Raw genomic sequence first — 24,484 nt, 5'->3', positions numbered from 1 at the left:
TAATCGAAAAAGTAGACAACATGCAAGAACAGATAGATAATGTCAGCAGAAAGATGGAAATTCTAGGAAAGAATCAAGAAAATTCTGAAAGATACACTTTCAGAAAAAAAAGTTTGGGATATTAGTTAATATTAGATAAATCTAAAAATAATTTGACTGGATAAAACAATAAGTTAATATCTAACTTGTGTGACTAAATAAAAGATATAACTGAAATATTTGATATGAAAGCATTTAAGTTGTGGGGAAGATGATAAGGGTTAAAGTGTCATAAGGTTTTTTATTGTCTGAGAGGACAGTAAAGGTGTTAAGTATATTAAAATACTAGAGTAGCCACTAAAGAAGACTGCTTAATGTCCCCTATATCTATCCTCTTTCTTGTATAATGATGAAGCCTCAATTTTTAGCTAAACACATTTATTAATCTGTTCTCATGCTGCTAATAAAGACATACCCGAGACTGGGTAATTTATAAAGGAAAGAGTTTTAATTGACTCACAGTTCCACATGGCTGGGGAGGCCTCAAAATCATGGCAGAAGGCAAATGAGGAGCAAAGTCACGTCTTACATGGCAGCAGGCAAGAGAGTGTGTGTGGTAGAACCCCCCTTTATAAAACTATCAGATCTCATAAGACTTATTCACTATCACTAGAAGAACATGAGAAAGACTTGCCCCCATGATTCAATTACCTCCCACCAGGTCCCTCCCATGACACACGGAAATTATGGAAACTACAACTCAAGACGAGATTTGGGTGGGGATAAAGCCAAACCATATCACCCCGTGACAAATTTTCAGCCTCTGAGGCTGTAGTGATTGAGATGTAGTGGACTGCATTTTTTATTTATCCTTCTTGTGGGAGGATTTTACCTCCCATTCTACTGACATGAGGTTTGGCTATGTAATTTGTGGTGCCCTTATTTTAGGAAGATTGTTTTCCCACTCTGAGGATGTCAGGCTTGGCCAAGTGACTCATTTAGCCAACGAACTCTCAGGGGGAGTCAGTTTTCAGCACCATCATGAAGGTTTTCAGAGCAGAGTTTGTCAGGACCATGATGAAGTTCTGCCATATCTCTTCCTTCCGCCACATTCTTAGCAATGTTTCAGAAAAAGACTGGTTCTTCAGCGTGGGCCCAAGAATGAAGTGGCAAAGCTGTGAGGAACATGTAATGTAAAAGAGAAATGAACTTGGGTTATGTAATGCCATCTAGATTTTGGAGTTGTTTAGTATTGCAGCATAACTTAGCCTGATACAGAAATTAACATTTACAAATACAATGCTTCTATCATAACAACAACTACAACAAAGCAAGCAAACAAACAACTTCATATTTAAAATATAGGTATTGGCTTTCAGACTGTGAAGTGGGTAGCAAGGCAACTTACAGCAGCCTGGAAAGATGGCAGTTTACACTATGCAGTGGTAAACCATTGAGTAAAACGATTACCTTTGCGAACTTGAAAGGCAAATAAGGTACCTAATGAACTTATGATTTAAGTGAAGAATGTGTGAAAACAGAATGAGATTCTAAATTTGTATTTTACCACAATATAATTCAGTCTGAAAGGACTAATAGACTACGTATGACTCATGCAACTAAATATATCAGTAATCACAATAAAGTGCATAGACGCTACCTTGAAAAGACAAGATTTTCAGATTAGAGATTTTAAAAACTCCAGCTACATGCTATTCCTAAGAGACACATCTAAAGCATAAAGGCACTGGAGAAATTGACAGCGTAAGGAAGGAAAACAAACAGGCCCACAAGAACAAAGGAAAACTGATAGAAGTTTCTAATTCCACGTACTTCAACTGCATAGATATAGCTAGAGCATTCTCAAACTAAGACAAATTTCAATTAAGAACAAAATAGTTCAATTTCAATTCAAAAACAGCCTCAGAGGTCTTTGTCATGGACTAAATGAATTATATCTCCCCAAAATTCATGCTGAAGTCCTAACCCCTAGTAGCTTTAAATGAGAAAGCATTTGGAGATAGGATGGTTTAAATAGGTAATTAAGTTAAAATGAGGTCATTAGGGTGGGCCTTCATCTAATACAACTGGTGTCCTTATAAGAAGAGGAGATTAGGACACAGACAGGTAGAGAGAAACCATGCAAAGATACAGGGAGACAGTGGCCTTTACAAACCAAAGAAAAAGACCTCAGGAGAAACAAACCCTGCTGACACCTTGATCTCGAACTTCTAACAAATTTCTGTCTTTCAAGCCACCCCCTCTATGGTACTTTGTTATGACAGCTCTCACAAGCAAATAGAGCCTTAAGGAAGAGTAATTAATTGTGATAGAAGCAATAACTTACTTGATCTTTTCAGGCCATTTGCTTTGGATAATTCTAAAGATCACAAAAGTGACCATGTGCTATGGAAAGATGTCTTCTGGCAACTCTGTCCTTACAAAGACACTTTTAATAATGGGTCTTGGCACAGAGGTAACCAGTATTGTGCCCTGGGGCAGGTCTCACCATTGTTCTCCTCTGTGGGCAGCCACAGAGAGCCAAAGATGCAATGCTGTCCAAGGGAGTGCCATCTGGGAAGAAGTTTCTAAAGAAAACAGGGGGCTCTGGCTCCTAGATTTGCCATTCCTATCCAGTTTAATTGTAAACATTTATAAGAAAAGAAAGTCCTCTTTCTTTCACATTACATTGGGCTGGAGCCAAATGTGATTCTACATGCTGATGGTGTTGAGTAATAGCAATATCATAATAATCATTTTAGAAAACAATTCTCTCCCATCAGCTCTTGCTGAACATATTTAGATGCCGGAGATAGCATTAGGGGGTGAGAAACATTTGTCCTTTAAAGACTTCAATTTCAAGACTTTGATTGTTCACTGGCTTTATCATTTGTTATTCATATGTGCTAATCAAGTTATTCCAATGTTTTTATTTCTTCCTACAAATGCATTCATTTAGAAAACACTTCATATCATCCCCAAGCTAATTATTTAATAAGAAAAGGCTTCTTTCATTTTTCACTTTCTCATCTCTCTTCTTTCAACACTGAGGTCAGGTTTCTCATCTGAAACTTCAATGTTTCTATAAATTCATACATTGAGGGCATTTTGTTTTGGTCCAGTGTTTTTTCCCCCCGGAAAAAGAAAGTTGTATTTATATGCTTCTAATAAATGCAAGACTTTGTTCTGCTGATCTTTTCTTTTTTCTCACCCCCTCAGGGGGGTGGCTAGAAATCTGTGCAATCCTTGTTTAAAAAAAAATAAAGAATGAAAGACAATATGATACAGTTGGTCTCTGTCGATTACTTAAGGAGTCTGGTGACTGTGAAAATCCTGATCAAAGGCAATGGACAATAAAAGCCAAGATTGTGGGGTTAGAAGCTGTAGGTCAGCAGGATTTAGCAAATAGCGACAGAGCATTGCTTATGATTTTTAACATCTTCTTATACCTTTCTTTTTCCCTTGTTTCTTTTTTTCTTCCTGCTTTTTTATCTTTCTGTCTCTCTTTATTTTCTGCATTTCATTTCCTCTTTTTTTCTTTCTTGTGAAAAAGGAACCTACTAGGCTGAATCATATATTTAAAATGGTGATATATCTGCCAAAAGCAATTGCAACAAAAACAAAAATTGACAAATGGGATCTAATTAAACTAAAGAGCTTCTGCACAGCAAAATAAACTATCAACAGGGTAAGCAGACAACCTACAGAATGGGAGAAAATATTTGCAAACTATGCCTCTGACAAAGGTCTAACATCCAGAATCCATAAGGAACTTAAACAAATTTACAAGCAAAAATCAAACAACCCCATTAAAAAGTGGGCAAAGTATATGAACAGATGCTTTTCAAAAGAAGACATACATGTGGCCAATAAGCAAATGAAAAGTGCTGAAAATTACTAATCATTAAAGAAATGCAAGTCAAAACCACAATGAGATACCATCTCACACCAGTCAAAATGATAGTCATTCACTATTATTAAAAAGTCAAGAAACAACAGATACTGGTGAGGTTGTGGAGAAAAGGGAACACTCATACACTGTTGGTGGGACTGTAAATTAGTTCATCCATTGTGGAAAGCAGTGTGGCAATTACTCAAAGAACTTAAAACAGAATTACCATTTGACCCAGAAATCCCATTATTAGCTATATATCTAAAGGAATATAAATAATTCTACCATAAAGACATATGTGCACATATGTTCATTGTAGCACAATTTACAATAGCAAAGACATGGAATTAACCTAAATGCCCATCAACAGTAGACAGGATAAAGAAATGTGGTGCTTATACACCATGGAATTCTATATAGCCATAGAAAAATGAGATCACGTGTTTTGCAGCAACATGGATAGAACTGAAGACCATGATCCTAAGCAAACTAACAGAGGAACAGAAGAAACCAAATATCATACGTTCTCACTTATAAGTGGGAGCTAAACAATGAGAACACATGGATACTAGGAGGGGAACAACAAACGCTGGGACCTGCTTGAGGGTGGAGAGTGGAAGGAGCGAGAAAATCAGAAAAAATATCTATTGGGTACTATGATTATTTTCCAGGTGATGAAATTATCTGTACCCCAAACCCCTGTGACCTGCAGTTTATCTATACAACAAACTTACACATGTATCCCTGAACCTAAAATAAAAGTTTCAAAAAGGTCAAATATCAGCAATTTTACATACAACAATCTAAGACAACAAACAAAATTCAAGATTTAAAATGTTTATTTATACATGCCAAAAAAGAAAATAAAAGTACTATTTTTTTTTTAATAGAGTTTTTTCCTTATTAGAGAAGGCAACATGATTTAGGACTGACAGCAAAGGCTACGGATTTAGCCAGGCCTGAGATGGAATCTCAGTTCTACAAGCTGCTCTTTGCAAGGCCTTGATCAAGTGACTTGATCTTTCTGAGCCTCAGTTTCCTCATCTATAAAACGAGATGAGTTATCTATCTTACAGGGTTGTTCTGAGGTCCAAATTGAGGTAAACATAAAAAGGCATGCCATCTTATAAAGTGACCCATTATTGTGGCATGAAATACATGTGTGTCTGTTTTATGGCATGTTTAGATGTTTTGATGATTAGTAAAATGCAAATTAATTCAAAAGCATTACTGAATACTTATAGTTTTTAGCCAATACATACAGGGTAATTCAAAAAGAATTAAACATTGAGAAATATGTTACTCAATGACTAGTAACATATAATAAGCACCAACTCAGAACCACTCTTACAGTTCATGTGTCTTGAGAAAGCTGTGAATCATTTTTGTTTGACATTGAGCCTAGCCCCCAAGAAATCAATAAAGAGGGCCGGCAGAGATCTCTGTGTTCCTCAGGCCATGGTCTAGAACATTCTCTGTAAATGGTAGAAAATGAAACCTTCTTGCACCCTCTGCAGGTCATGATAGAAGCAGATAAAGTAAAATGATAAAACTTCAGTTGTTGTTTCTAAACTCATGTGGACGATGAAGAGCTTGTCTCAAATTTAGTGAGGTCATTTCATTTCACTGGAAAAGTTAATTTCCATAGCGTCCATATATGAGGCCCCAGATAACAACCTGTCACTGAAATGTAAGGGATTCCCCAGTAGTTAATGCTGTTTGTGCTGTATCACACACGGGGCTTTGGGCCAGTGTGTGTGTGTGTGTGTGTGCATGCACACACACACACATGTGCACACGTGTGTGTGGGAAGAACATAGTGTCAGGAGTCATAAATCAGGATATACTGAATGATTTTTCCCACAGCTTCAGGAAATCTCTGGAAACTAAATTTTCCAGCAGAATAAGGGTCCCCCTCACTTCCATTGTACAGTCTAGAAATATCATCATGAATATATTTCAGGGCGCTGGGTAGGGCTTACTGCTTAAATATTTACTTGACTCTGGAATAGTGGCCACCCAGGTCCCCAGACTATCACACCATTGCCATCTTGTGGGGTGAGGCAAGAATCTCCCAGTCCTGGAGAAATGAAGGGCTGCATCCTGGCAGCCATTTCAGACATGGACATATGTGCCACAGCCTGGGGTGAATGAACAAGAGGAGTGTAGATTTGCCTGATTTTTGTAAGAATTATTGTGATAGTTCCTTTACAGCACCAGATTTGACTACATGTGATGATATAACTTGATTACCAAGTAATATGCCTTTAAATATTGTTAATTATTGTTGAATCACCTTTCATTTTCTCAATCAGCGGGTACCGACAGTGTGCTGTAGGTGTCTGCATGATTTTGGTGTTTGCAAAAGAGACTTCTATTCTCTAGGAAGTTCGGAACCCTTGCCCTAGGCCAGCTCACTGAGCTCTGCCTGGATCTCTGCCATGCTCTGGTCTGAACTGACCTGATATGTGAGCCTAATATTTGCCCCTGGGACATTTTCTGGAATGTGTTCTACCCTTGCTGGTGCAGAGTTCTCTAGAGCAGTGGGTAGCGTCTTCTCAGGACCCAGAAGGTCTTCTACAGGACATTTTGAAGAGCAAGGCTGACCACCAGCCCTGTGGCACCATTTCCTCTAGTTGGGTCTGAAGACCTGATTCTTTAAGGGAAGGAAATCATTTGCTTTTTAAAATTATGACCCCATTAAAAAAAAAAAAAGAAAGAAAGAATATGTCATATTCTAGCCCACAAGCAAGCAAACGCTGAGGACAAAAAAATATATAAAAAACAAAAAAATAAATAAATGACCAAGCCTAGATGGCCTAAGGAAACTCAGGATGCTTCCCTGGCTTCCACAGGGCTTCTGACACCTTTTAGAAGATTGTTCCCCCGACATCCACCACCTTTATTCATGCCACCTACCCTGCCTCTTGAGGCCTCTAGATGCCATCATCCCAAATGCCTCTTCTGACCTACAGCTGTAAGGAGGACATAGACAGACACACGTGGTCTTTCACAGCCCACACCAGATCAGGAAATATTTGGCTATGAGTGCTCTCTTATTTGTGGTTATTTCTTGCTTTTAATTTTGCAGCCAGCACCAAATCTCCTACTAGAGGATACTGCCTCACAAGCTGACAGCTCTCAAAGAGGGGAAAAACGTCAAAACTCAGCAAACTGCCTGAGCTCATTGCTGGAAGCAATAAAGGTTGTCTAATTAAAAGGTTGACAAAAGCTTGGTTTCTTGGAGCAAACCTGAAACACAAACAGAAAAGCTGGTGGACCTGACCTGCCACCTTGTTATCTGCACCTCCTGGGTGCTGTCTAGCTCTCTTCTTCTTTTGTTGTGGCCTAAGTACTTATTTGTCTTCATTCTTGGGGCTGCTGCCATTGTGACCCCTTTAGGTTGTGGGTACCCATTGTGTGACCTGCATTTTGTGTCCATTGTGTGACCTGCATTTTGCCCCAGGAGAGGGTGTCAGGTTGAATCCGTGGATTCAGATACTGAGTCTGCTGAAGTCAGATTGTCTGACTACAATCCACCTGGCATCCATCAAAGACAAATAAACAAGCTGTGCTTATCACTGAGTTGCCTGGTGTAGCCAAACTATAAATTAGAAATGTAACGGCCTCCTTCACAGTGTCATCTGGCTCAGGCAAGGCCCTGGTAGTCCTTGCTCTTAACTGCATATATGTGTCTTTGAACGTCATCCATCATGGGATTAGCTTGGGTGCAAACTTTGTTTGATTTTGTCCTTTTACATTTAGAATATATGCATTGTTTATATTTTGGCCTGAAAGCAAACAGGCCAAAATATAAACAAGGGTTGCCTTTGTCTGGTAACTCTAGGCACTTTTTTTTCCCTTTGGTTTTATTTTATCCAAAGTTTCTATAATGAGGACTGAATAATGCCTGTAATGTAGGAAAACATGAACAGTTCCTTTTATTTTTAAAATTTTGAAAATAAAAAATCCTAACTTAGGTGTAGATGAGGGGAGCTGGAAGACAAGGGGAACTTAGTTGAAGGAGTAGGCAAATTCTGACTGTCAGATCAGAGCACCCCTGGGAGAAAGTCAGAGCCAAGTTGCCACTCCAGCAAACTGCCATCAGCCGTTTTTGCACCTCAGCTCTGTGTCCTGTCGGAGGCCTGCCTATTGCAGCTGCCAGGCTCAGCCTTCCTGCTGTGACAGTGCTGATCTTCTTGCAGGATTTCAAACCAAGGAGTGATGTTAGTGAAGTGCTTTCTCCTACCTGCCCCCACCACACCAGTGCCAACTTTGCCTAAGGGAACAACAATCACAGGACTTCTAGAGTGAAGGCTGTGGGGCTTGTCAGTTATTTTTAAATGCACCCTTTGACTCTTCCTACTTTTTCTAAGCAGTCTCATAGGTGAGTATGCTGGAGGAAGGTGGTTTTCCAATGGGTTTTTGTTTTTTTAGAGTGCCTCAATCAATTTTTTGAAACAGAGGGCAGATCTGTGTCAAAATCTGTGTCCCTTTGACTAAACCCACCAGGTCACTCCCTTCCATCAGTCCTAGGGATCTCATCTACACAGAGCCTTGCAGAGTTGACTGAACAGCATGGTTGTTTTGGGAACTACGTACACACATTTCTAGTTAAAACATCAGTCCCTTCTGTAGGAAGATAAACTAGCCATACTGATTGTTTGTGGCAAGTGTATTTGGATGATGATAATATTTGAACATTCCCTTTTAATCTGATTGACTTGGTACCTGAATTGAGACTGAGGATGGAAAAGCTCACCCAAAATACTCTGATCCTTTGATGTAAGTAAAGATCAATAGGAGCTCCATTCAAAGCACATTTTTGACCAAAGGGTTTTTTTTTTTTTTAATTTAGAAGTTATTTCAGAAAACTTCTTCTATAGAATTTGAGAAAGTTAATTTTGAACTCTGAGAAAGCAGAGCCTTCATTTATTGTCTGCTTGCTTCTAAAATGGTTCTGCCAAAAGTTTTGCATACAAATACACTGCGAAGAGATAATAGTGATACAAGTCATGCAGCCAAGAATCACTGGGGGAAATGCAAATCCGCTGGCTTTTCAGCTCGGAGGCAGCAAATGCTGAAGTCATCTCATATTCACCCGAGGCCCTCAGATCTGCACATCGATATATGAAATTGGAGGCTAATATGCAGATATTGATTTCTCTAAGGGGGAGTGTCAATATTTACAGTCCCAAGAGGTGGCAACTGGCTGAGGCAAAACCAAAGTTGTAATGGTGACTGCCAAGGTCATGGCCGAACTGTAACCCTGCTCTTCACAAGACCGATCAGAGCCTACACCCCCAAAATAGTGCCAGATGATTTAGATGGAAGGTGAAATTTTCGTCTGGTCCTCTAGACATGACCAGTCCATCACTTCATATCCAGGTATCGTGAAACTCCAGATGACTGACTAGATGTCTTCTATCACATAAACTTAGTCAAATTAAAATCATCTTGGGCAAGGGGGGCTTTTTCAAATTAATTGTTCAGGACAACTGTTCCCAAAATTGTGATGCTACTATAGCAGTGCATGCCCCTTAGAAACATTGACATAATTTTCTAAGGAAACAACAGTGATCCCTAACCCTGGCTGCTCATTAGAATCTACCTCCAGAGATTCAGAGTTAACTGATCTGTGCCAGGGTGCAGGCATCTGTAGTTTTTAGGAGTGCCCTAGCGAGTCTAATGGGAGCTAGTGTCGAGGACCACTGGTCTACAGGTTCTCCACCTCCCTTTCCCATTTCATCCCCGCTTCTCCACTAGCTACACCTCATATCCGAGTCTTATGTTTGCACTTACCTACTTTTTATGTTTGTGTATCTTTGCTCAAGTTATGTCTCTTGTGAGAAATTATCCACCCATATCGGGGTACTTATTCTTCCTTATATGAACCATTCTCTGAGTAGGTCCCAACTCAAATCATGTTAGAATTTTCCCACTTCTCCATGCCTCCAGCAAGCCATGCATCACACCAGGGCAGTTTCAAGTGGACAGACCTGTTTCCCCTGGAAGTGGGTGGGCTCCTTGAGGTGAGAGACCATGCCTCGCTTCCCTGGGTGTCTAAAGCATGCCAACCCAGCTTAGTGCAAGTCACAGTAGCCACTCTGTCGATATTGGTTGCAAAGATGGATGAAAATGCAGGTTCATGTTTGGTATCAGGGCTTTTTAGAAATCAGGGAAGACTAGAATCATTGTATATTTGAGGGTAGTTAAAATTTTTTTTAAGTAAAAAAAAAATCCCAATTTTAAATTTGAGTTTCTTGGCGCACATGAGACCAGGGTCAAGTGTCCCCCAGAACCCTCTCTTTATGATGTCATCTTTGGATATCATTAGGATAACTCAGATTGGTTCAGCCCCAAGTGCCCCCAGTTACCTCAGTAACACATAGAATATAACTTTGTCCTCTAATGGGAAAAAATGACAGATTTCTATGCCAACCAGAAGATGGATGGATGTCAAGACAGATGGTGGAAAAGTTGTGAGGTAGACTATTTATATTGGGTGGGCGGTTCTTCCTTCTATTTCAAGACATGCCCCCACTTCAGATTCCTCTTTTTAAATTTTTTATGTAACTCATTATTGAGTGCAAAATTTTTACCACATGAATCTGCATCAACATAATATTTATTTCGTATACAAAAAGCGATGAAACAGAGCAGCAGGGTCAAAACAATGTCAGCATCAAAACTTTCAGGATGAATATCTGTGGCCTGAAAAAGATTTCAGAGACAACAGTGGTGCCTTGTTTGAAAAACTGCTGCATCACCAACACTGTTGACGGTAAAGAAGATAACTGTGTGAAAAATCACAGATTTTAACAAAGCATTTTAGAAAAGTTATACTCTAGGTGAAGAAGTTTTAGGAATGCCTTCACTCACGTATTTCGCTTATGATTTCCTTTTTGTGTATGCACAAAAGCTAAAGTAAAAAGTCAAAGCTGTGGTTCTTATTTAATTTGCTATGTTTATTCTTACTTCATGGTACATAAAATAGTGGTGTCTTTATTAGTTTGCCAGGGATGCCGTAAGAAAGTATCACAGATTGGGTGGCTTAAACACCACAGATGTATTTTCTTTCGGTTCTAGAGGCTGGAAGTCTGAGATGAAGGTATTGGTAGGGTTGGTTTCTTCTGAGATCATAGTTTGTAGATGGCCATTTTCTTTCTGTGTCCTCACGTGGTCTTCCCTTTGTGTGTGTCTGTGTCCTAATCTTCATTTTTTTTTTTTTTTTTTTTTTTTTTTTTGAGATAGGGTCTCAGTCTGTCGCCCAGGCTGGAAAGGATCCTCCCACCTCATCCTCCCTAATAGCTAAGACTACAGGCATGTGCCACCACGCCCAGCCAATTTTTGTATATTTTGTAGAAACAGGGTTTTGCCATATTGTCCAGGCTGGTCTCAAACTCCTGGGCTTAAGCCATCCACCTGCCTCAGTCTCCCAAAATGTTGGTATCATAGGCATAAGCCACTGCACCCTGCCCTAATCTCCTCTTCTTATAAGGACTCTTGTCATATTGGACTAAGGCCCACCCTCTTGTCCTCATTTTCACTTCATGACCCCTTTAAAGACCCTATCTCCAAATATAGTCTTGTTTTAAACTAGGAATTAGGACTTCACATATGAATTTTAAGGGAACACAATTCTGGCCATAACAGTGGCCTTACTTGATGGCTTCTTACTTTCAGTGAAATTTAAAGTATACACTTCAGAAGATTGTAATGATATTAAATGAGTGTCTGCAGCTGGAATGCACTCCCTGAGCCTTAGCTGTTTATCATTACCTATTTCATAGCGTGGTTGAAGGGACTAAATAAGATAGCACTTCCAAAGTCCTTAGCACAGAACCAAGTATATAGTGAGTGCTCAATGATTGTTGGCTACTATGATCATTATTAATTTGGAAGCATTTTCATATGAGTAAGAAGTTACTGAGGAAAAAAAATCACAGTACTCTCTTAAAATAGGTAGTGATCTTTTTAAAAAATCTAGAATTTGATGATGACTTTGAAAACCCTAGTGTACAATAAAGAAAGCACTAAGTTGGCAGCCATGATTCAGGCATAATGCTTACGAGATTACTTTAATGTACAAAAGTGTTTTGTAATTACCTAATTGTCTGGCACCACTTCAAGTCCTATTTTTTAACCCCTTTAAGCCAGGCCAGAAACATCGCCAGTGCGTGTGACACAGTGATGCAAAATGCATTAAGCTTTTACAGCAGAGCCTCAAGACCCCCAATAGCATCAAGAGATTAATAATTGGAGTAAGAAAGATAGATGTATTTTATGAATAATTCAGTCTATCATTAGAAATTAGAAACTTGAGAGCCTTGCTACATGGGAGAGTAAACAGAAGCTTGCCTTAATGGGTTATAATTTTAAAATGAGGAAGACTTTGCCAATTGTCACTTAGGTAAGCTTCAAGCACACTTCTCAATGAAAAGAAACTCCCTAGAAATGAGGTCACCCACTGGGGTCAAGTTCAAGATAAAGAGATGAATACTTTCCTGCTCTGGTTTACCAACTGGTTCTTTGTCATCTTGAATAAAATAATTAACCACTTTATAAGTAAACCTGTGAAGTTTTAAAGCCACGCACATGTTTTATCTCTAAACCAGGCATCCTTCACCAAGCCACACCCTCAGATTGCTTCTTCCATCCTCAACACCCAGAGTTTTTCATGGAGTCCACCTTTATTAAAATTTCCCAACCAACCCTGGAGCTTTCTAATACTGTCAACAAAAGAAAACTAGTCATGGTAATCCTAGGAAGAGTTTGTACACTTTGCACCTGGCTTTAGGTGTGTAAAACTCCCATCTTTGCCTTCAAACTCAAAGGAGTCACTCAAATGATGGACATTTCCATTCAAGCCTGAGGGAAGGATTTTGTTAAGAAAATACTGTACAAGTCTGTACATTTCCATCTATTAAAAACAGGGTATGGATCGGTGACAGAGACAAAGCTGTGTGCTCACTAAACCCATTTCACACTCTTCCTGGGTACATAGCAAAGCCACTCTTCCCAGTCTCCCTGTGCAGTCGCTGGGGCCTTGTTATGAGTTCTAGCCAACTTAATGCATAACACTCTCAGGTCTATACCTAAAGCTCCCAGAGTCATCCTGTCCTCTCTCAGCTACCATCTTCCACCTGGATAATGATGCAAGCTTGGAGACAAGAATGCTCAGGGCAACCTCCAGAGACAAGTACTGAAAATGGCACAAGCACTGTTTGGAAGGAGCCTGGATCCTGAATGTCTGCAGAGTGCATACTCTCCACCTTTACTGACCATATCACTTTATCATATATGGGAGAAAGTCATTTTGACTGTGGTTAAGCCACTGAGATATAGTGGTTGCTTTTTTACAGAAGCTAGTTGTGTTTACCTTGAATACTATAGGTATTGATTTTCCTGATAGGACTAATATAAGGATTAATTTACTTGTTCACTTTTTAATTTATTCAACAAGTATCCTTTCAAATCCACTAGCAAGAGTCATGCTGCTAGATGCCAGTTCATGAAGTAGAGTCAACTGTGATTCAGAGCTTGGACTTTGGAATCAAAATAGGGGTTCGGATCCTGGCTCTGTCACTTACCAGTTATGTGACTTTGAACATGTTACTTAATTTCTCTGTGCTTCAGTTTTTTCACCTGTAAAATAGGGGTAATAACACTATCTACCTCATGGGGTTGTTGTCCTGAGAATTAAATGAACTAATTAATGCATGCAAACTATTTTGTTCCTTATCCATCGGATATCTCAATGAAACTTGATATCATTGCAGAGTCAATTATTGCAAATCTCCAATTTTCTAAATTAAACATAAAATAAGCTGTTATTAGTAGTCAAATTTATAAGTACAACCTACTTGTGTAGCCAAGAAACTCAAATCCAGTGATAACCCTTGAAGGGACTGAAGGAACGGGATCACCAAGGCAGGTTCCCAGCACCTGCTCTCCTTTGGGTAAATAGGCATGGGCTCTGGCAGTGCATGCCAGGAAATCTCATTTTAGTTAAGGAAAAGTATAAAGTTACTGGTGAGTTTATTTGAAGATTTGGAAGAAGAGGAAAGAAAATGAAAGTTAGAGGAGGTTTTCCTTCCTTCAGGTTGCTGACACAAACATTTCCTTGGTTCTCTGGAGGTTTTTCCAGTGGGGTTGGCCCATTAAATAAATATATGTTTCTTTTTGCTTTTACAAAATCCAGTAATGCAAACTCTTATGTTTATTTAATATTTTCCTATTTGTTTTCATAGCCAAAATAATGTCTGCTGGGCAGGCGGTTCCTTGAGAAGATCCAGTATACCCTGTCCTGACACAGAGTCAAGAGTTTTCAGGAAGAAAATACAAAATGCCATTTTAGAGAAAGAATTAGATGGGCTGGTATTCAGAGAGTCCATTAACCTGGAGTAATAGCAAAACACACACACACAAAACAAAATAAAACTCTGGATAAACTGGCATTGAAAGACTCCAGGCCCAGAAAATATCTTTTCAAAACGTTTATAATATATATATTTCTGCGGGCCCTTTGTTCTGATTTCAATTGTCAGTAGCTAAAGAAAGTGAACTTTTATGATGTGAATAAAGGAACTAGAGAAAATGGGAGATTATGTTAAAACAAAAAGCTGGTGACTTGCTTTGGGAGAGAAGTAAAACCCAAACCAGTTTACAAATAAGCCCTCCTTGACTATACACAATGCCCATGGGTTGTACCAAAAAAGACAGTTTGAGCAAAGATCTCAGGGCATTAAAAATGGGAAGGCTGCAACTTCCTAAAAAGCAAACCAGGCAGGTAGCTTAATCTATTTTCCATTACGAACTGAAAGGATTGCATTGTCCCAAGCACCAAAAAAGGTCAGTGTGAGCTTTAAAACTTCCATTTTATTTGTTCAGCATTTTGCATGGGACAGAGCCATTTGTGAGCAAGAAAAACAATTTTGTGACTAGAACCTCAAAAAGTTGGAGGAAGATAGAAGCAGCCTCTTCTTGGCACTGCCCAGGATGTGACCAGATAGGTCAGCAGCTTTCTGTGCCTTTGTCCTCCAGTACTGTGCGTAGAAAAGGGTCTGGGCCAGGCGTGGTGCTGCATGCCTGTAGTCCCAGCTACTCAGGAGGTTGAGGCAGGAGAATCGCTTGAACCTGGGAGGCGGAGGCTGCAGTGAGTCGGGACAGCGCCACTGCACTCCAGCCTGGGCGATGGAGCGAGACTCTGAGACTCCATCTCAAAAAAAAAGAAAAAGAAAAGAAAAGAAAAGGGCTTGGGAACCAGCTGCCCCCTGTGGGATTAGATCCTGCAATTTCTGAAAAGTTTTTTGAACATTCTTGATTAAGGCGAACTAATCATGTTTACTTTTCAATGGTCTTTCACTTTAAACAGAGTGTTTTCTACTTTTGAAGAAAGAAAATCTGTCTACCATTTGAAGTCAGAAAATGAGCTTAACAAACTGAGTTAAGGGGTTACCTTTTGAAACCAGTTTTCATTCAGATTGGGCCCAGCATTTCCCTAGCAGACCAGGACCCCCAGGAGAAAGGAACAGCTCTGTTTTCATTTCATTCTCTCATGTTCACATTCCACCACAGTTGTGAATCTCTGGAGTTGTCTTCGGGGAATTTAGGACTGATCAAGACCTTAAAAAGGCTATACAGCAACAGGAAACTCCAGAACAAATCCTTCCCAAAAAGAACTTTGAAATAGCTCCTTCTCAACCTGACTACCTAGCCACCACCATTGGCTGTTCGTGGAACTTCAACCCCAAGTTAGAAATTTGGTAACAGATCAGATCTGTGTGTTTCATATGTCACCTCAATTTAATCTTCACAATAACCCTAATAATAAATAATAAATATATGAGGCAAAACAATAATAAATATATGAGGCAGAATGATTATTATCCCATTCTATAGGTGAGGAAGCTGAGGCCCAGAGAAGTTGGGTAACTTACCCCAAGCCATACAGCTAGTGAGTGGCAAAGCTGGGATTCATATGCAGGGAGCATGACCACAAAGCATACGAACTTAGCCACTAACTATATTACCTCTCCTAACATCTGAAATCTGTACCATAAAACCTAAAGTATAATAATAATAATAATAATAAGATAAAATAAAATAGCATACTTTCTGAGATCTCTAAACAGAAAAAAAAAAAGAGAGAGAAGAAAGAAGGTATCTCTGACATTGAAAATGCAGGCAAATTGATGGGGAGATTTTTTTTTTTAAGCAGAGTAGCACTCCTAGCACTCTTTATTTCACACTTTGCAGGGGCTTGTCCATTCCTGTAAGTCTCTCCTTGGTGACATCCACAGGACTGCTGAGCTTCAAGTAGTTTCTACTGGGTCTCACAGTACACTTGCCTAGGACATCATTATCCTGGCAGATCAAGTACCATGGGAGGAAGCTGCTCTCAGTCCCTCCAACCAAACAAGCTATTCACATTTTCCAAGATCCCTGATTATGTGCCTGAATAGAAAATTTGGTTTCTGATTAATAAGCATCCTTGCTTTTATGCTTCTACAAAAAGCATTTGTGCTAATAATGTGATGCTTAATAATGAGATGTCTGTCACAGGAAGGGAAATGGCAATGGGGAAACAATGATGTTGGGCCGAGTTTAAATGTCATGCTTTTGAAAAAACCTTCACCCCAAAGAGTCACACCGAAGTCACTTATGTGTGTTAAAGGTATTGCAAAGCAGAGATTGTTTTTTTTCTTTCCTGTTTCATTGGTGATTTCAGGGTGCTTTCCCATTTTTCAGAAGGGTCCTCGATCTAGAAGTGTCTAAGCATCAGGCTGGCAGAGCTTGGCAGAGTGACATTCCTGCCAAGTTCAGGACAAATCTATTTCTCCCTCTGTTACCATTAGAACCTTCATCTCTACATTTAGGACCTGACACGTGCCAAACTGCCCAATTACTCCTTGCCTGTCATTAAAGTGTGCAGCTAAACACTGGGTTTGGGAATACATCATTGCAACTGTCTAAACACAAGCCCAAGTGTATTCAAGAGCCCCAGAGAGGATCAGGGTACAGGACTAAAACAGTTCAAATGAGCCAACATTCAAAATGTCATATACAGTCATGCACAAAAAAAGGTTGTGCCTGTGGAGAAAACTGGATTGACATCCATAAAGCATAAAGGCATGAGTCTTGTGTTTTCTGAGCTTTTGGGAGGGCCCGCCCTCCTCTGCCTTGCCTGCATGGCTCATTGCCTATGAGGGAACAGTGGGAAAGGCTTTGTTTTGGAAAAAGCCTGGCCAGATAGATGACACTAGCCAAGTACCCTGGCAGTCCTGTAAACCAACTTGATTCCAGTCAAATCAGAGGGGACTGATAGAAATAAGAGGAGAGTGCTGGAGGGGGCAACTGGTTAGTATAAAAAATAAAAACAGCCATTTTGACTAATTATATTGGAGAATCTAAAATATAGAACCACTGCGAAGAGTAACCTAGCCTATCTCGTCAGCTTAGGTTAAATTATGACACAGTAATAAGCAACTCTAGATTTGTGGTGGCTAAACCTGACAAAGGCAGATTTCCTGAAATACTCCTTGTTCATCACTATTCAGTAGAGAAGCTCCACTCATCATGGCCCTCATAGATCCAGGCTGATGGAACAGCCACCATCTCCAATACCATGCTTTCCTTTTCCAGAGGGAAAGAAAGCCCTGTAGGGTCTCAAAGTAGCAACTAAATGATCTGGCCTGGAAGTGATGTCATCTCATCTGCTCAAGACTCATTGGCCAGAATTAGTCACATGGCCCCAGCAACCACAAGAGGGCCATGGCGTGTACTGCCATCTACCATTAATGACTACCACAGCCACCCTAGTCACATCTCTAAGCAGCAAAGTTGTAGTCCTAACTTTGCACAGTCTATGACTAACACAGAAGCAGGGGCCCACAGGCCTTTGGCCCAACCTGGCTATAGAGTTGATCTAGGGGCCTCTGATGATGGGGAGAGGCCCTTGAGAATGGGTTGCTTTCCACAGCCTAGAACTCTAGCTTTGGTCAGAGACCCCATTCTTACTCCTGAAGAGGTCAGAATCCCTAGCTTAGTCCTACAATAATTGATCCCTTGCTTGTCTTTGTGGAGTTCTCCAGATTGGGGAAAATTTGAAAACATATTGAATTCTTTGGACTCTTCCTGGCCCAGGTGCTCCTGCCTTCTTAGTAGGAGAGAAACAGATCCCCAGAGCAGGGGCTGTAGGGAACTATTTTCTGACATTGGTTCCAATCCAGAATTCCTGCAAGAGGTCTGTGATAGCTGCAATATCTGTAAACTGCTAAAGAATACACCTTCCCAGATGTGTATTGCTATTTTTAAAATGCATGCAGCAATTGTGATCCATAAAATATACATTCGATTTAAAAAAGGTACTGAATTCATTTTATCATTGCACATTTTCTCAATCTGCAGCTCCTCAAAGCAATTTTTAGCATAATTTGGGAGGGGTGTGAGAAGTGGTGGTGGTCTGCCAGGTTTTGTTTTGTTTTGTTTTTTGACATTATAAAGATATAAAGAAGACCTTGTACTGCTGGAAATCTCTGCTCCCTGAATTAAAACTGATTTACATAGCACCATTACCATATTACAGTATTCTGTATTTGCCTATATATTTATTTTATCAGTGGCTTTTATGCTTTCGCATGCTTTCATATTGCTTAGCATCCTTTTGTTTAACTTGAAGAGCTCCCCTTAGCATTTTTAATAAGGTTAGTCTAGTAATGATGAAGTCCCTCAGCTTTTGCTTGTCTCAGAAAATCTTTATCACTCCCTTATATTTGAAGGACAGTTTTGCTGGGCATGTTAGCTGCATAGGGTGCTTTGTGAGGGTCTTTTTTCTAGGCTTCTCAGACCTTTTTGGTGAAATTTCTGGACAACTAATAGCAATATGTAAACATTTCAGTGGTTGCTTTTGAAGCTGATATTTGTCTTCTGAGAGAATTATCCCATTGAGAGTGGGATAAGGCAGGAGGATAAGTAGCATCTTGAGAATACCAGACTAAAGCTTCGTATAAATAGAACCACTGCCTGCTGGGAGGTCAGTGCAGGTAACATTTGGTCAAGGGGCATCAACAGAAGTACTAAATCAACAATTAGGGAGCTGGAATAGAGGGGATTATACACACAAACCCTCCAGCGCCCATTGCAATAACTACATGGCTGGCATCACTTATTTCAGGTGGGTCAGAGTAATCTGCCCAAAGTTGTAAGTGGAGTGAAGGGCAGATGAAGGTCAGGATTATAGCAATATTCCAGCCCATGATTTTCTGTCATGTTAGCACAAAAGATAAATCCAACTGTCTGGCCACTTTCATTTGTGGGTAGTTTATCACACAAACTATGTCAAATAAACCAAGCCTCCTGCACCCATCACTGCATCACCATATATGGGACCAAGGAAAGTTTTATGTCCTGAAGGTCACTATTTGTGACCTAGGCCCAAGGGAGGCCCCCTGCTCTGAACCTTGCTTTGAACCCTGCCCCATAAGGGGTCACCAGTGTGACTGCTTAGCCAATAAGGCCAAGGACATGACTTCTTGTGTTACTCTGAGTCCCCATGTGTCTTTGTAATAAGTTCACATCAGTTAGTATGTGACTCTTACTTTTGACTCTCTCCTTAGAGGTCTGTCACCATTATTCATTTGCATGGTGGCAGTTCTTTTTTCTTAATGGTATACAATGAGCAAAAACCAGAATAGAAATTCCACCTTTGGCCGGATGCAGTGGCTCACACCTGTAAACTCAGCACTTTGGGAGGTCAAGGCAGGCAGATCACTTTAGGCTGGGAGTTCAAGACCAGCTTGGGCAGCATGGCGAAACCCTGTCTCTACTGAAAATACAGAAATTAACCTGGTGTGCTGGTGCATGCTTGTAATCCCAGCTACTCAAGAGGCTGAGGTATGTGAATCACTTGAACCTGAGATACAGAAGTTGCAGTGAGCTGAGATCGCACCACTGCACTCCAGCCTGGGTGACAGAGCAAGACTCCTGTCTCCAAAAAAACAAAAGAAAAAGAAAAGAAGAACAGAGAAAGAAAGAAAGAAAGAAAGAAAGAGTCCCTCCTTTGTGTCTCAGTCCTTCTTATTTACGTGATTTCCAGCCAAAACCCCAAGGTGGTTGTCCTAAGCTCCCCTCTCAAGGCTAGGAAAGAGAAAAAGGAAGATGGGGTTGGTCTGCAGCTAATGGGCATAGGAAACAGGAAGTCAAAGGCATTATTTGGTGAAAAGAGAGACTTGGAGGAAAGCTACAATCCAAAGCACCACATACACGGGGGGCTGGCAGGCCCCCAATCCCAAGAGAAGCACCTGCAATCTGCCAGATGATGGTAGCGAGGATTCTGAGAGCCGAAGGTGGAGAAATTACTCCAGCATTGATTCACAGAGCCCAGCCCCTCTTATGAGGCTCCCGGGTGCAGCTGTGGGTGGAGAAGGAACTGGTGAAGGAGAAAATGTTTGGACTTTACTTTCTGTGTTTAGTGCAAACCCAAGGGCCCCTTGGAGTCCAAAAATTATTGGAGAGTAAAAGAGCACTGGCAGCCATGGGGATTGCAGCCAGTCTTTGCTCAGCAGGCTGTCTTCCAGTAAGATTAGGATCACAGAGCTCATCAGGCAAAACCCATCTCTGAATGTCCAGGGTGAATGGTGTGCACACACAGAAATAATCTATTGCCGTGGCCCTGGGGGACAATCCTGCGGCCAGACCCGGGTTGAGGTCAGGGCCTGCAGGCTGCCTGAGAAAGCTAATAGGACATCATGAGCTAATGGTGTGAACCCAGATGAAAAGAAAGGGCTTAGGAGGGACAGAAGAATAGCAGAGCATCTCCTTGCTAATGAAACTCCTTGAGACATGCAGAAGAAAGAAAGTTTTGGGGGGAGCAAGAATCTGCATTCTTAACAGCTCCCAAAGTGATTCCACTGCAGGTGGTTCCACGAGCCACATTTCGGTAGATGGCAGGTTTCGCAGGACTGATGCGTGGCATCCTGTTGACATAGGAAGCATACTTTTCAATTTTCAAATGTTTTTGTAAATCTCCAGGAGATAGCAGTTTGCTGAGTTGGCAAATGGGCAGCACTTGGGCAGATAATGGGCTGAGCTTGTGGGGCCAGGGGCCAGCCTGCTATAATCTTCCAGGCCTCTACATTCTCTTCCCAGGCACAATGGCAAGACCAAAGGGAACAGTAAAAAGGATCTTTGGGGGACAGGGAGATAGCTGGGAGTCCTGTGCCGAGGGTATTGTGTACCGGCCTCCCGTGCGAGTAGGGCCCTGCACACAGACTCAATCACATGTAGTCATGGCAACTTTTGTGTCTAGGACATGTGCACGCCAGCTTGCTTACTCTCTTGTGCAGATTTGCCCTTGGCCTTACTGAATGTAAATCTGTGAAATGAAGATCAAAAGTATCTTCGTACAAGGACCTGGTCCTCTGCCTCAGGGTCTCACCTTCATCTTGTCATGAAGCCTGCATCCTGAGTCTATGACCTCAATGTTTCTGAAACTGGAGTCTGCGTAATTTTTAGAAACCCTAGACATTCTTCATTTGGGGTTTTGTCTTAATGATAATCGTAAAACAGAAGTTTTACCAGTTATAAAGACAACAGTTTTCTTTTGAAGTAGCAATTCCCATTTGGAAGTCCTCTTCCATCAAATAAAATTTGATTTTTTTTTAAGTCAGTCTCTCTCTAGCTGTGGTCTTCAAGAGAATAGCGGATCTTTCTGTACATTCTCAGTGATCTATGTGAATGGTCTTTTTCTTTCCTCTCTTAAAAGTGGAAAACAATGTTTTCCTTGCAATGTGACAATAGTTTAGATACAAGACCCAGAAGTGAAATTCTATTTGGCTTTGTAATGACTTTGGATGGAAAATCTCCAAAGATGAACTACGTCTTTTGCCAATTCATTTGAACTGAATTCAATCCAACAAGTATTTATGGAACTGTGGTCTTGATGCTATGGCAGGCGCAAGGGAATAGAGAGTGCTAAGGATCCTGGTCCTCTTGGGGGAGAATTATTGTACAAGGATCTATGGGAGCATTCTCCCTGGAGGAGGCAGAAAAAGCTTCTCAGAAGGATGAGTTCACCAGAATGACTGGGAGAGAGAGGGAGAGAGAGGGAGAGAGAGAGAGAGAGAGAGAGAAGCAACAGCAGCATGGGCAAAGGCATGGCACCACCAGTAGTCTACCATGACTAGAATATAAGGTTGGAGGGTAGATTGCCTAGGAAGGTAGAGAAATAGTCAAGAACCATGTGTGCTGTGCTGAGGAGCTTGAGCTTGTTGGCAGAAAAATGAGGCCACTGTTTAGGGTTATAATGCCTTTCTGAAATCTCTGCCTCTGTATGTCTTCATCACCCTGTTTTGATTGAAAAGCCTGAACTCTCTCAAGGGCCATGTTTTATTGGTCTCACACTCCTAGTTATAAAGAGGTAAAAAATACTGTCATCTTAGCAATCAGACCAGAGTTCCAATTAGGAAAAGACATGTCTTTGTGTGAAAAAAATATGCTGATAAGAACTCAAGGTAGATTCCAAATACCTGAGTACCTGAGAATTCAAGGTTTTAAACATCAGAAGAAGGGAAATCATTTTGCGTAGTTGGAGAGAAAGAATTTGGGGTTTTGGTGGAGATTTCAGTGGAAAAGGGAGTTGCTAAGAAGGGAGGGGAAAGGGATATGGAATATGGTGGAGGGATGTCTCCCAACTCAACAGTCAGGGAAGTCTTTAAAATTCATAAATGCTGTGTGCAAGTGATGTTTCTGTCATAGGATATTGAGGACAGGTTTGAATTTTAGGGCAGACTTGACCTGGGGTATAGAATGGAAGCTGCAAAGCAGAATGTGTTGTAGCACCTGAGGTGGCCCTGAAAACATAAGCCCCTGGGAAGTGCAGCTACTTTGGAAAAGGCTTTGCATTCCCTGGGCTATGGTTTTGGACTAGATCTTGAGGGTTTGACAAAGAATTTTATGTGTCAACTTGGCTAGGCTATGATGCCCAGTTGTTTGGTCAAACATAAATCTGGATGTTTCCATGAAGATTAATTTTAGATGTGATTAACATTTATAATCAGTAGGCTTTGAGTAAAGCAGATTACCCTCCATTATTGAGTAGGCATCATCCAATCAGCTGAAAGCCTTAAGAGTGAGCAAGCACGTGCATGCACACACACACACACACACACACAGAGAGAGAGAGAGAGAGAGAACTGAGTTGCCAAAGAAAAGGCAATTCTGCCTCCCAACTTCAAAATAGAAACCCTGCCTGAGTTTTTTGACTGCTGCCCTGCCCTGGAGATTTTGGACTCAAGACTGCAACACCGACTCTTACCTGAATTTCTGGACTACCAGCTCACCCTACGGATTTCAGACTTGCCAGTCCCCACAATTATGTCAGCCGATTTAAAATAAAAATATTGATAGATGATAGATAGATAGATAGATAATGATATCCTACTGGTTCTGTTTCTCCAGAGAATCCTGAATGACATAGTTCTATAGTAGATATTTCCAGGTTCGGGGGAGGAGAAAGCCTTTTCTCACAATTTGAGAACATGCCCAAAGGAAAGGGATTCAAACATGTCTCTTCCTCGGCTCGTTAGGATGTAAGTGCTCTGTGGCAGACACTGCTAGATCCCAACCCTAAAGCTATTTTCTCTTATTCCTTCCTTACTAAAATAACTCTAATTTGGCTGGCACATTTCTTTACTGATTTGGCCTTCCCTCTCTCCCACTCTTCCTGTCTGGAATATAGATGCAAAGCCTCATGGTACAGCAGCCATCTTGGAATCATGAAGATAAAAGCCACAAAGACTGGTAGCTCAGGAGGTGGAAGGACTCTGCATAGTTGAAGACACTATGATTAGATGTGTCAGCCCTGGACTTAAGTACCTCTGCTTTACTTAATAGGAGAAAAATAAACCTCTTCCTTCCTTATGCCAGTCTTCTCGAGTTCCTTGCTACTTGCAGCTGAGTCCATCCACTCTTGACTGATATCACCTAATCTCAGTTGCTATCAGATTAAACAATGGCATTACTTTCAGAGGGCCACCAAGAAAAAATTGCCTGGGAGAAGAGTAAGGAGCCTGAAGATCTGACTAACTTTCTCTGTAGCCCTTTACTGAGTAGCAGATTAGCTGAGCTCACATGATCATATCAACTAGTCATCACTTTGATTAGAACATAGGAGAAGTAAGTGTTCGTGGATTCAAACTGAAGAGTCAGATGGAGGAGTGTCAAGGACATGTCATCATAATGAGGCAGAAAGTGAGAGGGTATCTTTAACTATAAGTGATGGTTTTATAAAGTAGATGCACAGTTTTAGAAAGCAGGAAACCCACTACAAATTAAGTGTCTGAACCTATAGTCCAGAAGGTGTCTGGTTTAAACAAAAAAGAAATTACTACTTAGGGGCATGAACAGCACCCTATCTATAAATAAAGACTGCCATCATATCTGTTTTCTCCTACACTTGCCCTTCATGTTTTTCTCCTTATTCACTCAATCATTCATTCATTCCACAAACATTTATTAAGCATATAGGCACTAGGGGCACAAAGATGAATAAGACAAAGTTCATGCCATTCAAAAGGAAAAATTGGGTGGAAAAACAGAATTGTGAGCAGA

The sequence above is a fragment of the Pongo abelii genome, chromosome 3 (genome assembly GCF_028885655.2).
Source record: "Pongo abelii isolate AG06213 chromosome 3, NHGRI_mPonAbe1-v2.0_pri, whole genome shotgun sequence".
NCBI lineage: Eukaryota > Metazoa > Chordata > Mammalia > Primates > Hominidae > Pongo > Pongo abelii.
The sequence above is the reverse complement of the archived record's forward strand: the minus strand, read 5'-3'. Positions refer to the sequence as shown.